The sequence below is a fragment of the Ursus americanus genome, chromosome X (genome assembly GCF_024610735.1).
Source record: "Ursus americanus isolate L20-20 chromosome X, mUrsAme1.1.p, whole genome shotgun sequence".
NCBI classification, from domain to species: domain Eukaryota; kingdom Metazoa; phylum Chordata; class Mammalia; order Carnivora; family Ursidae; genus Ursus; species Ursus americanus.
Genome location: NC_142164.1, coordinates 64,069,125 through 64,083,999, shown reverse-complemented (window position 1 = coordinate 64,083,999; position 14,875 = coordinate 64,069,125). Strand labels below are relative to the sequence as shown.

Genomic DNA, 14,875 nt, shown 5'->3' with positions numbered 1-14,875 from the left:
TAAGAAAACAATTTTATTTAAAATAGCATCAAAACACTTAGGAATACATTTAACAAAAAATACAAAACTTGTACATAGAAAAAGTACGAAATGTCATTGACAAAAATTTAAGAAGACCTAAATATGTGGGAAAACATCCATTCCATGTTCATGGATTGGAAGACTTAATATTATTAAGATGATGATACTCTTCCAATTTTGTACACATTTAACACAGTCCCTGTCAAAATTCCAGCTTGATTATTTCAAAAATTGCCAAGATGATCCTAAAATTAATATGAAACCACAAAGGACCAGGATAGCTAAAACAACCCAGAAAAAAAGAACAAAGTTGTAGCACTCACACCTCTTGATTCTAAAACTCACTTCAAAGTTACAGTAATCAAGATTTGTGGTAGAAACATAAGTTAGAAATATAAGTAAATGAAATAGAATTGAGAGTTCAGAAAATAAATTTTCACATTTTATGGTCAATTTCCTACCAAGAAAGGCTAGTCTTTTAAACGTATGGTGCTGGAACAACTGAATATTTACATGCAAAAGAAAGAAGTTAGAACCCTATTTTCCACAATATACAAAAAATAATTCAAATTAGATTAAAGATCTAAGTGTAAATGTTAGACCTATAAAAGTCTTAGAAGAAAACTTAGGTGTACATCTTCATGCCTTTAGGTTAGACAATGGTTTTTTAGATATGACATCAAAAGCCCAAGGAACAAAAGAAGAAACAGATAAATTATACTTAATCGAAATTAAAATATTTTGTGCTTTAGACGACATGTCAAGAAATTGAAAAAAACCATAGAATAAGAGAAAATATTTGCAAACTACATATCTGATAATGAACACATATCCAGGTATATATATATCTTACAACTCAACAGTAAAGGACCAATAACTCAATTGAAAAATGGGCAAAGGATTTAAATAGACATTTCTCCAAAGAAGATATGCAAACGGCCAATAAGTACATACAAAGACGTTCTACCTTGTTAGCCATCAGGGAAATGTAAATCAAAAACACAGTGAGATGTTACTTCACACCTACCGAGATAGCTATAATTAAAATGACAATGTTAGTGAGGATGTGGAGAGACTGGCACCCTGATACTTGCTGGTGGTAATGTAAAGTGGTACAGTGCCTTGGAAAACAGTTTGCAATTTTTCAAAGGGTTCAACGTAGGGCTACCATATTTTCCAGCAGTTCTATACCTAGGTATATGCTCAAGGGAATTGAAACCATGTCCACACAAAACTTGTACACAAATGTTCATAGCAGTATTATTCATAAGAGCCAACAAGTGGAAACAATTCAAACACGTGTGTTGGATAAACAATATGTTGCATATCCATACAATAGGATATTATTTAATCATAAAAGGAATGGAAAAGGAATAAAGTACTGATATATGGTATATCATGCATAAACCTTGAAAACATTATGCTAAAAAAAAGCCAGTCACAGAAGTCCACCTACCATATTATTTAATTTACATGAAATTTTCAGAAGGTATAAATCCATAAGGACAGAAAATAAATTAGAATTTGCCAGGGACTTGTTTGTGGGGGGGAAGGAGATGAGTGATAATGGGTATGGGATTTCTTTTTGGGGTAACGAAAATGTTCTGAAATTAGATAGTGGTGAGGGTTACACAAATCTGTGAGTATACTAACAATTACTGAGTCATACTCTTTGAAATGATGAATTTTATGGTATGTGAATTACATCTAAAAAAAAAAAGACCTTCAGGACAGGTCAACTTTAAGCAGAGAAAGTTGTGTGATTTTACATGTCTCATGATTACATCCTCGTTCTACATAAATGCCCTCAAAGGTTCAAAGTACATTTACAGATTTCTTCTTGTTCTTCTTCTCATACCCTACATCACTTAGTAAGTGCCTTGCAAACTGCATGATCTTATGAATAATTTTAGGTGTGAAATGTATGTATTATATGTGTTAAATGCTTTTTAATCTCCTTGAGTCCCCTAATAAAAAACATTACTTGACCCTCATGTTTTGTTTTTCTCCATTCGTCCGTAAATTCCCTGAGGCTAAGAATCATAGTAGTTTCATCCCCATGCTCTTTGCACACTCAAACCTCACTTTTATTCCCACCTTGTACCTAGTACAGTGTCTCATACAAAGATGTTGCTTATAATTCTTTTAAAACACCTTTTATCTTCCCCTCCCCAACTTGAATCTAATCTTGAGGACCAATACTGGGTTTCATTCATATTTGTATTCTCTACCACCTCTCGTGTAGCCCTATTCTTTACATGTAAGTTCTTTTTTTTTTAAATTTTATTTATTTATTTATTAGAGAGAGAGAGACCACACACGCACTCGAGTTGGGGGAGGGGCGGAGGCGGAGGGAGAGGGAACGAATTATAAGCAGACTCTACGCTGAGTGCGGAACCTGACGTGGGGGTCGTGACCTGAGCTGAAACCAAGAGTCCCATGCTTAACCGACTGAGCCACCCAGGCACCCTTACATGCAAGTTCGTAATGAATGAACTCTGTTTATCTGGTCTCCCATTTCCCACATCAGTTGTACTTTCTCCCAATTCATGTTTCAAATTAATGTATTCTAGTCTAACTATGCATGCATCTATTATTTGGACTGTCATTTATAGGTTCATTACTCATTTGTTTGTCTTAAAAAATAAATGCAAAGGTAAGAGAAACTATTGTCCCAGAGATCATTGCCTGTGCAATTATGTTTGTAAATTCTCCAACTGAGAGTCTGCTAAATATGGCCAGACGATGGTGAAATCCCAACTCTTCTTTTGTCTATTCGGATTTTATATCCTTGCGGGAGACAGTTTTCTTACTTTTGAACGGAACAGGTACTGACTGGACCAGGAATCCAGGAAGTCAACAAGATCAGCCTTAAAGAGCAAATATTGTAGTCTGGTCACCAAACTCTGTCTCTGATGTTTTCTGGAGGCATTTTTCTTGGGAGCAAGGCAGGTAGACTAGAAGAAATATGAGTGGGTAGAAGCAGGGGTTTCTACCTTTGTTGTGAATTGATAGACCTTTTCTCCCCCTAGGTCCTGGGGTCCAGCACCTCTTAATTTGAAACACCATTAAATAAAACTAGTGCATCAGGTTTCCCCCCCTAAGACTAGCAGCTTCAAAGGCCTATTGTTCTATGAATGCTTCCTGCTGGTTATTTATTTATATGCACTTCTTTAAAATCCAAATGGTCATTTGTTTCAGACAGAAAAAGTCCTGAGAGTCATCAGAGCAAAACTGAAATATGTTTCACTCAGTGCTCTTCACTTTTCTACTTACCCTTAAATTGATGTAGAGAGATGTTGTGTACTTAGCTCAAAATAAACACACTTTGTAGCACAACCAAATCCCCTGCAATACTCAGAACTGATTCTCCCTTTTTGCCTGACTCCCTCCTCTCTTAGGATAAGTTATTTCTCAAGAGGTCAGGAGTTCCTTCCGCAATTGACTTCTGGCGTCTGCCCTACCAGTTTCCAAGATGTGCTCACACTTGTCTAAACCCCAGGCAAAGACACACCTCAAGCTTAAACTAAGACCTCTTCATCTCACTACATGGATTACTGACAACACAGATTGGCTCCATGCCGTGCTTTACACAAGAATGGCCATAAATCAATGGCCGAGAAGTTTACACAATTCTCTATGATTAACCTCTATTTGAAGGTGACAAATCAAAATAAATAAAGAAAAAGTAATGATGTGAAGAAATAGAATAAGCATATTCTGTGCTGGGTTCTTGTACAAATTAAGAGATAACATTAGAAGGGAAAGAGAAACTATACCTTTGAAAAGGATTAGGACTATTAAATTGCCTTTTCCATACTTATGCAGCACAATCCTTCCCTCACTAATCTTTCATACCATTAAAGTACCATTAAAGCACCATTAAAGCACACAGCTTCACAAAACTTTCAGCCTCGGTTTTTAAACGTGTTTTGGGAGCTCGCATCCAGCAGCTAGTGTATTTTCCCTCATGGAGAGGGCCAGAAAAAGATAAACGTTTTGATAAATATAGAGGCTTCTTAAAAGAGTCAGGGCTGAATGAGCTCAGTCAAAAGAAGAGAAAGGAGCTTTAGGCAGGAGAACAGCATCCCAATCCCTTTATGAAGATGCTTACTGTTACAGAATTAAACAAGGAAGCAACTTGTTTTGAATCGTTTTGTCACTGACTCACTGTATGAATTTAGGCCCAAACCCTTCCTATTTCTGTCTTCAGTTTTCCCTTCTTTTCAATTACTTGGATGAAGTGGACCTTGATCTCTGGCAGCACGGCGCTCACTGGAGCAAAAAGAATTAGGTTCCGTCCACTTTAACACTTATTAGCTGTTGCAACTTTTGGAAAACTGGTTCACCTCTTCTGGGCCTTAGTTGCCTCATTTATAAAATTGGGACAATCAGTCCCCAGCTTACCTTATAGTATTATAATACTTTGGCAAAATAACAGAAAGACAGTTTTGTCTATTATAAAATGCCGTACACCTGTGAGATAACTGAAAGCTGAGGAGAACGAGAGATATCTTAGAATGTAGAAAGAAGAAAGGAGTGGAGGCAAAGGTAAAAGAAATTTGGGATGGAAAAAGAAAAAGAAAAGAAAGAAGAGGAGGAGGAACGAGGTCATTTCTATGAAGACAAAGGCTGTAAGAGGACGCGCAGTCGCTCTGGAAAACTGGGGGAGGGGCCGCAGAGAAGCTGGGTCACGTTGCCGGCGGAGCCATTTCAGCAGTGCACGGCGGTTGGGCGCGGGACCTATTTGGCTGTGACGCCCACTCCAGGCTTTCATCGTCCTATCCCCTAGAGGTCCTCTAAGGCCTAAGATGGCGGCGTTCGTACAGAGGGAAAGTACTGCCGGCGAACCAGGTGTGGAAAGCAGCCAATGAACAAATGTGAGGAAAGTACAGAAGCTCGCCAACTTTTGTTTTGTGGTGGGTGTTGAGCTTCACATCGGCTAGAAAAATGTCCGTTCGTAAGGCTACACACTTCGGGATCGCGTGGCCTGCCTGAGTGGGGGGAGGAGCCGGCCTGTTTTTCATTTTTCTCTCTCACCGCTCTATAAAACACCCGAGAGTAATTTCCCTTTCTTTAGTCACCTTACCGCCACTGATGAAGCTAGACGGTTGCGGATATTAGCTCGTAGGAGGGATTTTGAACCGTTTTCTTCTCATTTTTCCTTGTTTAAATGGGTTTTTATTGACACCACGCGGGCCCAGAATGAAAGATTTGTGTCCCCAGAGCGCTTTCAGGAACAGCCTAACCTGTTGGACCTATTTTCTCTTATTTTCTTCGTGCTGTATTTCGCGTGCAAACGTCGTAATTTTGATAAACTAATCAGTTTGTAACATGCTCATGGGCTAGATTAAAAAAAAATTAATGACCTTTATGTTTCAGATGAGGACTTCTGGGCATTTTAATATTAGCATTTGTTCTGGAAGCACATTGTTCTGTTCAGAGGTAGGTGTGTGCGTGTGTATACAGGTAATCTTTGGGGAAATTGTTACATTATTTTGTGGATTATTACCTTGATTTCTCACTGAGTAGGAAAAGAGCTAGATTTTCCGTGTTCAAATCTCTCGGTGAAAATTAAATTTATATTAAGCATAACATTTGGGGAAGACAGTAAAAAATTTGCAGCTTTTTTTTATGATGAGTAACTGGAACAACCTGTATATCCATCTGTAGAATGTTTGAATAAATTGTGGGACATTTGTGTTATGAAGTACTTTGCAGCTGTAGAAATGGATTTACCTCTTCACACACTTTTGATCTAGAGAATGTTATAATAGATTGTTATGTGAGAAAAGTAAGTTGCAGATACCTAGTAGGATCCTGTGTCTTTGGTGGGAGGGGTGATGAGGGAATGTAAGATTAACTTTTTTTTCTTTGTCTTTTTTGGGGGGATTTCCACATATGTTATGAAATAAGAACTTCAGATATACAGACATATAAAGAATAACACAATGAGAGATGCCAAAAACAATACAGTGAACCTCTGTAAAAATGATATGTTACTATGATAAAGTTCTCTGTGTACCCGTTCCTGGATTCATCTCTTTTCTTCCTTCATCACCAGAGGTAACCATTATTTTAAACAGTGATTATATTTCCCATGCATTTCTTAAACTTTGTGACATGTAAACTACTTCTAAGATGGGTTATTTTTTTTAAACAAATTTTGAAGAGAAATTTTTAAAAGAAAAGTCAATAAAAAAGATGAATTTTTAAATGCCTGTTACCGGGATTACAGGAACAGGGGCCATTTGAAGTTTCTTCTAAGTTGAAGGCAGAATCTAATTAAAGGAAAAAAACAGGAAATAAGTGTTGGTAAGGAAGTAGAGAAATTGAAACTCTTGTATGTTGCTTTTGGGGTATAAAATGGTGCAGCTGCTGTGGAAAATGGTTTGGCGATTTCACTGTAGGTTAAATGTACCATGCTTCCTTGCCAACACTTGTTATTTCCTTTTTTTTTTTTTTTTTTAAAGAAAATTACAACCATTTTAGTATGTTTGAAGTGGTATGTCATGGATTAGATTTGCGTTTTCCTAAAGACTGATTTGGGCATGTTTTCATGTGCTTGTTAACCATTTGTATGTTTTCTTTGTAGAAATGTCTATTCAGGTCCTTTGTCCATTTTTTTTTTTTAAAGATTTTATTTATTTATTCGACAGAGATAGAGACAGCCAGAGAGAGAGGGAACACAAGCAGGGGAAGTGGGAGAGGAAGAAGCAGGCTCATAGCGGAGGAGCCTGATGTGGGGCTCGATCCCGTAACACCGGGATCACGCCCTGAGCCGAAGGCAGACGCTTTAACCTCTGTGCCACCCAGGCGCCCCATCCTTTGTCCATTTTTTAATTTGGGTATTTTTGCTGTTGTAAGAATTCTTTATATATTCTGAACTGTTATATATATGATTTGGAAGTTTTTTTCCCATTCGGTAGGTATTTTTCACTCTTTATTTATAATGTCCTTTGGTTTGGTGTACAATTTTTTTTTAAAATTTGAAGTCCAGTTTGTCTATTTTTTCCTTTTGTTTCTTGTGCTTCTGGTGTCAAATCTAAGAATTTTTTGTCAAATCCAAAGTCATGAAGATTTATCTCTGTGTATTCTTCTAAATGTTTTATGGTTTTTATCTCTTGTATTTATGTCATTGATCCATTTGGGGTTAATTTTGTATTTGGTGTGAGGTCCAGCTTCATTCTTTTACATGCACAAAGCCAATTGTCCTAGCACCACATGTTGACGAGACTGTTCATTCCCTATTGAATGGTCTTTGGCACGCTTGTTGAAATCAATTAGCCACAGATGTATAGGTTTATTTCAGATCTTTCAAATTTATTCCATTTGTCTCTGTATCTGTCCTTATGCTAGTACCACACTTTTGATTACTGTAGATTGTAGTAAGTTTTAAAATTGCAAAGTGTCACTCCTCCAGTTTTGTTCTTTTTCAAGATCGTTTTGGCTTTCCAGGCCCCTTGCAATTCCATATGAATTTTAGGATAAGTTTGTCCGTTTCTTTTTAAGTCATATGAAAAAAAATAATAAAAGAAGTTGTAAACCAAAAACACAATAGTACTGGCTTTTATATTTATCTATGTAGTTATCTTTACCCGTGTTCCTTATTTGTTCATATACTTTTGAGTTACTTTCTATTATCCTTCCATTTTAGCCTGAAGAATTCCCTTTGGCAGTTCTTGTAGGGTAGGTCTGTTAACAAATTCCCTCGTATTTTCTTTATCTGGAAATGTCTTAATTTCTCCTTTCAGTTCTTTTGACAGATGTATTGAAATATAATTCACACATCATACAGTTACCCATTTGAAGTGTACAGTTCAGTGGTTTTTAATCTATGTACAGCCATCACCACAGTCATTTTAGAATATTTTCATCACTCCAAGAAGTCCATGCACTTTAGCCATAACCCCATATCCCCTTGAACCCTATTTGCCCAGCCCTAGGCAGTCACTAATCTACTTTTTGTCTCTATAGATTTCCCAGTTTTGAACATTCTGTATGAATGGAATCATATAATACGTGGTCTGTTGTGATTGGCTTTTTTCACTCAGAATAATGTTCAAGGTTCATCCATATTGTAGCATGTATCAGTACTTCATTCTGTTTGTGACTGAATAATGTTCTACATTATGGATATACCACATTTTGTTTATGCATTCATTCATTGATGGACATTTAGGTTGTTTCCACTTTTAGGCTTTTAAGGATAATTCTGCTAAAAACATTCATGTACAGATTTCTTTGTAGACATATGTTTTCATTTCTCTAGGTGTATACTTAGAAGTGTTTTTGCTGGGTCTTAATGGTAGCTATGTTTAATTGTTTGAGAAACTGCCCAACTCTCTTCCAAAGTGGCTGCAGCCATTTTACGTTCACAGCAACAGCATATGAGGGCTCTAACTTGTCTACTTTCTCACCAACGCTTGTCATTATCTGACTTCATCCAATTCTAGCCATCCTAATGGATGTGAAGTTGTATCTCATTGTAGTCGTCTTTCCCACAAGGTTAGTCCTCAGATGGTGGTCCTCAGGGAGGGGCAATTTGAATATGCCCACAATCACCGTGGGATGACTGGTTTTGTTAGGGCTGTCTTTCCCTTACCACACCCAGCAGCCAAGATCCATTTGCTGGGAACTAACTGTTTAATTGTTTTCCATAATGCCCTGGGGCATAAGCTACTTTGAAAGTTAATCGAACCAAAATGTGGGTCCTTTGAAGAAATAGTTTTTGAGATCAGTGTTTGTTATTTGTTTTGACCCTAGGAGGGCTCCTCCCAGTTGTTTCAGTTCCCAGTTCTCTCCTGCAAACTAGCTTACCTACAGTTTAGCCTCTGTGTGGTTTTTTTGTTTTGTTTTTAAAATAATTTTTTTTTGTTTGTTTTTTTAGCCTCTGTGTTTTGAATCTGCTAATTGGCTTTTGCTACAGCCTCATTGTGTTTTTTTAGGATTCCTTTAGGCTTGACTTTCTCCATGCTCTTGCAAATGAAGTCAGTCCCTTTGGGAAGAAATTAAGAGCTATCGTTTTAATGTCTCCTCCTTCCCTCAAACAAAAGCTCTGAGCCTGGTCTCTGGAGGTGGGGTAGGAACAATGTCAAGTTTCTCTTTGAGTAACAGTATGTTGTGGAGCGGAGGGTGTAGCCAGAGGTCATCTGGGTTTGCTTTTCTCTCCTCACAACCCAGGGCAAGGATGATCAGGGCCTGGGTCTTTTCCATGCACCACACCCAATAAAGTATACATTCCACCAGTGGGGGGGCTGGTAGGGCTGGAACCCCTGCCTCTCAACCACACTTGCCCAGGACTCAGCCCTATTAACAGGCAGCTCAGGGCTGAATGAGAAACTCTGTTCCTCCTGGGAAGAAAGCCCTCTGAATGGGACATGGGGGGAGGGGTGGAAAGGGAGCCCTGTGTTCTTTGTTGCAGGAATCTGGAGTGGAGATTCCCCTTGCTTGAGCTGAGCTGAGGGAGGGAGGGAGGCAGTGGTCTTGGTCCAAATACAGATTCATCAGGGCGCATGGGTGGCTCAGATGGTTGAGCGCCTGACTTGGGCTCAGGTCATGATCACGGGGTCCTGGGATCGAGCCTTGCATTGGGCTCCCTGTTCTGAAGGGAGCCTGCTTATCCCTCTCCCTCTGCTTGCTGCTCCCCCTGCTTGTGCTCGCTCTGTCAAATAAATTAAATCTTAAGAAAAAACAAATACAGACTCATCTTAGTGAATTTTTGAAGTTATTCTTGAATGTGTGTTTCTTTATTTGCCATTTGTCCTTAGATCAGTTTCCAGAGGCTTTCAATGGCTTTTAAAAAAAGTTTTCATCAGTTTCAGTGGGGAGAAGCAGGTCACTGGAGCTCCTCATGCTGTCATGCCATAAGCTGATCTCTTTCCTTTATTTTTGAAAAACATTTTTTAAATCAGGTATAGATTTGTTGATTGACAGCTTTTTTCTTTCGGCACTTTAAATATGTCATTGCACTGCTTTCTGGCCTCCATGATCTCTGATGGGTTGCTTCACTTTCCTTGCTCATAGGATTCTTTTTGGGGATTTCAACAGTTTGATTATACTACATCTCACTGTGAATGGCTTTTGAGTTTATTCTCTTGCGGTTCGTTGAATTTTTAAGTTATGTAGATTGGCCACTGTTCACATATTCTTTATGACTCTCTTATTTTGTTCTGGACCTCTCATTTTGCATATGTTGGTATACTTGATGTTGTCTCTTAGGCTCTTTTCATTTTTCTTCAGTTTTTTCTTTTTCCATTCCTCAGACTAGATAATCTTAATTTACCTATCTTCATGGTCATTTTTTCTTTCTTCAGCCTATTGAAATTTTATGTTGAACCCCTTTAAAATTCAGCGAATTTTTCATTTCAGTTATTCTGCTTTTCAGTTTCAGAATTTGTATTTGGTTCATTTTTGTAATTTCTGTCTCCTTATTGTTATTTTCTGTTTATTGATATGCTGTTCTCCTGGTTTCCTTTAGTTTTTGTCCATGGTTTCTGTTAGCTCTTTGGCATATTTATGATAGTTGATTTTTTTTTAGAAAGTCTAATGTCTGGGCTTTCTCAGAGACACTTTCTTTTAACTTTTTTCTTTCTGTGAATGGGCCATACTTGTTTGTTTACATGCCTAATAATTTTTTAATGAAAATTTCTCTTGAAAAGTAGGCACTTTGAATTTTGTAGTACGGTGGCTCTGGAAATCAGAATATTTCCCCCCTCCCCAGGGTTTGTGTTGTTGCTTATTGTGGGGTACAGTCATCCACTTGTTTAGTGACAGCCCACTTGTTTAAAGTCTAAACTATTTTTTGCAGACTATATTCCTTGTCATATGTGGTCACTAAAGTCTCCATTCCATTATCTTTGTTGTCAGGCAGTGGCCTGATAAGATTTCTTTTCTTTAAATGACAAAATTTACAGCGTCGGGGTGCCTGGGTGGCACAGCGCTTAAGCGTCTGCCTTCGGCTCAGGGCGTGATCCCGGCGTTGTGGGATCGAGCCCCATATCAGGCTCTTCCGCTATGAGCCTGCTTCTTCCTCTCCCACTCCCTCTGCTTGTGTTCCCTCTCTCGCTGGCTGTCTCTATCTCTGTCGAATAAATAAATAAAATCTTTTAAAAAAAAAAATTTACAGCGTCTTTCTTCTTTAAGTGCTGTCCTGATTGTAGTAAGTTTCTGATTAGGTTCTAGAGTTCTGAAAAGGTTGATTCTTACATTTTTTTTGCCACCTTAATAATTTCAGTGAAGGGATGGTTCCTAGGAGCTCCCTATTCCACCATTTTTGGTGTTGTCCTCTCATCTCATACATTTTGATACTGTGATTTTATTATAATTCGGTTCACAGTACTTTCTATTAATTTTGCTTGTGAAAAAAATTTGCTTGTGATTTCTTCTTTGACTCATGGGTAAGTTAGAAATGTATCGTTTAATTTCCAGATATCTGTGGAATTCCAAGTTTTTCTTTTGGTTTTGATTTTTAAAAATTCTATTGTGTTGGAGAACATACTCTGTATGATTTGAGTCCTAACGTTCTTCGAAGTATGGTTTGTGGGTCAAATCTGGCCTGTTGTCTGACTTTGTATCACTAGCAAACTATGAGTAGCTTTACATTTTTAAGTAGTTTAAAAATTCGCAAGCAGAATTGTATTTCTTAACTCATGAAAATCATGTAAAGTTCAAATTTCAGTGTTCATAAATAGCTTTACTGGTATACAGTTATACTTACCTGCATGCCCATTGTCTATGGATTCTTTCATTCTACAGCAGTAGTGTTGAGTAATTAAGACAGTGACCATGTGGCTTGCAAAGACTAAAATATTTGCTAACCAGCTCTTCATCAGAGTTTGCTTAACCTTAAACATGCCTGTACCTGTGTAACTCTACCTTATGCTACCACCGCCCCCTCATCAGCAATAAGGGAGAAAAGATTTTATGCTATAGCATTTCTCTTAAACATGGAATAAAAATACTCTTTTTATGGGGCGCCTGGGTGGCATAGCGGTTAAGCGTCTGCCTTCGGCTCAGGGCGTGATCCCGGCGTTATGGGATCGAGCCCCACATCAGGCTCCTCTGCTATGAGCCTGCTTCTTCCTCTCCCACTCCCCCTGCTTGTGTTCCCTCTCTCGCTGGCTGTCTCTATCTCTGTCAAATAAATAAATAAAACCTTTAAAAAAAATACTCTTTTTACATCTTACCATTTTACCAAGTTGAAAGGCAGAAAACACACTGAACAAAAATATTAGTGACTGATGTATGAGGAAAAGTACCAGCTATCTTATGCAAATAATTTTTTTTGTATTAGACCTTATCTGTGCATTTCTTTCTTCCATTCTAATTCTTTCCAAACTGAAATTTACCAAAAATAACAAATATTAAACCATTTTTTTATTCAAAATAATATATCTTTACTAATGTACACATATGCATTCTGTGTAGTTATAATCAACTTGTCTTAAAAATACCATTTTATATTTCGTTTTTCCTCTTTAATGATATTTCATACAGTGTTATTTTATATCCATCAAGATGGGCCGTAGAGCTGTAGTTTCAAATAGGTTTTTAGTATTGAATTTCTTTTTCTTACTTTTTACTGTTTGATCCCCTTCACCCATCCCTGCCTCACATTGCCCTCCCCCCCTCCAGTCCCCATACCTCTGGCAACATCCAGTCTCTCCTCTGTATTTGTGAGCTTGGTTTTGTTATTGTTGTTTTAGATTTCACATACAAGAGAGTTCAATATAGTACTTGTCTTTGTCTGAGTTACTTCATTTAGCATAATGCCTTTGAGGTCCATTCATGTTGTTGCAAATGACAAAATTTTATTCCTTTTTTATGGCTGAATAATATTTCATTGTATAATATACACTGCTCTTTTTAATCCATTCATCCTTCAGCGAACACTTAGGTTGTTTCCATATCTTGGCTATTGTAAATAATGCTGAAGTAGAACATGGAAGTACATATATCTCTTGGAGATCCTGTTTTAAATTCTCTTGTATGTATGCCCAGAAGGGCAATTGCTGGATCATATGGTAGTTCTATTTCTGATTTTTTGAGGAACCTCCATATTGTTTTCAATCATGGCTCCCCCAGTTTATATTCCCACCAGTAGTGCACAAGGGTTCCTTTTTCTCCACATCCTCACAAACAGTTGTTACTTCTTGTCTTTTTGATGATAATCATTCTAACAGGTGTGAGGTGATATCTCATTGTGGTTTTCTATTTACGTTATCCTGATGATTAGTGATGTTGACATTTTTTCATTTACATGTTGGCCATCTGGATGGTTTCTTTGGAAAAATGTCTATTCAGATCTTCTGCCCAATTTTTACGTTGGATTGTTTATCTTATGCCAGTAAAATGCCAGTAATTTTTGACTACCATTATGTTGGAAAAGAGTGCGAAGGAAACAAGTTTTACTTTGAAAAGTGAATAAAGCAGATTAAAAAAAAAAAAGTGAGACCTGCATAGATCTGGAAAATATAAGGAGAGAAATCTATCAATTGAAGCTGACTTCAAAATGACATAAATAACAGAATTAATGGTTTAAGTATTTTAAACTTACTGTGAATGTAGAGGAAAGACTGAAAACGTTAAGTTGAAGTATGAAAGATAAAAAATTTAAACTTCTGAGAATGAAAAGTATAATTGATTTTTTAATTTTAAAACATTAAGGGAGTTTTCCATCTTCTTTCTGTTATTAATTTCTAGTTTAATTATATTATGATTTGAAGTAATACTACATACTACATACTTTTAAGTACATACTTTCATATGTACTTAAAAAGAATGTGAATCCTGCTGTTGTTGGATTGAGTGTCACTGATTTGTATTTCTTTTGTCAGTTTCTGTTTCATGTATTATGAAGCTCTGTTAGGTGCGTATACATTTAGCACTGCTGTGGCTTCTTGTTCAATTGACCCTTTTCTCATTATGTTATTCCCGTCATTGTTTCTGGTAATTTTCTTTGCTCTGAAATATGTTTTTGCATTTAATGTATAATATAGAAAGTCCTGTTGTTTGGTTGGTCTTTGCTTGGTGTGTATTTTCTCATTCCTTTACTTTTAGTCTGCCTATATCAATATATTTGAAGTCTGTTTCTTGCAGACAGGATATTGTATCATGGTTTAGATTTTTTCTTTTTCTTTTTCTTTTTTTTGGTCATTCTGACAATATCTGTGTTTGAGTTTAAGTGGTTAGGCAATTCATATTTAATGTAAATTTGGTATGTTTGGATTTAGGTTTACTACTTTATTCTTTGTTTTCTCTTTGTTCCTTTTTTTGTTCCTCTTTCTCCCCCTTCTGCCATCTTTTGGGTTATTTGAGTACTTTTTAGTTTTCCATTTACTTTATTATTTTTGACTTTATCTTTTTATGTAGCCCTTTTAAGTATTTGTTCTAGGCGTTACACAATATGTACTTAAGTTTTCACGGTCTGTTTTACCCTATAATTTTGGAATGTAGAAACATTAACATCTTTTAGGTCCTTTAACTGTCTCTCTTTTATGCTATAATGTCATGTATTGCATTGGCATACATTGAAAACTATCAGAAGATGTTCATATCTTTTGTTTTCAACCTTGAAACAATTTTAAAGAATTCAAGAGAGATAAATAATCTCTTGTATTATCCAGATAAATATTTCTGTTGCTCTTTATTCTTGATGATTCAGGTTTCCTTCTGGTATTTCCCTTCTACGTGAAGAACTTTTTTGTAGCAGTTCTTACAGAGAAGATCTCAGGGGCTGTATATTCTTAGTTTTCTATAATCTGAGAATGTCTTTATTTTACTTTCATTCCTGCTAGTAATTTTTCTGGGTAGATTATTTTAGGCTGACATTTCCTTGCTTTCAGCCATTTAA

General features: G+C 36.8%; 1 long non-coding RNA gene across 11 annotated transcripts in view; it reads left to right on the top strand.

The window, feature by feature from the left end:
• Nucleotides 1-4,356: 4,356 nt before the first annotated feature.
• Nucleotides 4,357-14,875, top strand: part of LOC123788117 (uncharacterized) — a 93,843-nt gene continuing 83,324 nt past the window's right edge. For 2 of the 11 annotated variants that reach the window (XR_015723330.1, XR_015723333.1), the window contains exons 1-3: nucleotides 4,361-4,940; nucleotides 5,404-5,466; nucleotides 5,938-6,087. This is a non-coding gene — a long non-coding RNA (uncharacterized LOC123788117). Of the gene's footprint in view, nucleotides 4,941-5,403; nucleotides 5,467-5,937; nucleotides 6,088-6,680; nucleotides 13,010-14,875 lie in introns of all 11 variants that reach the window. The other 9 variants (XR_015723332.1, XR_006778424.2, XR_015723334.1 and 6 more) reach the window with 7 other exon arrangements.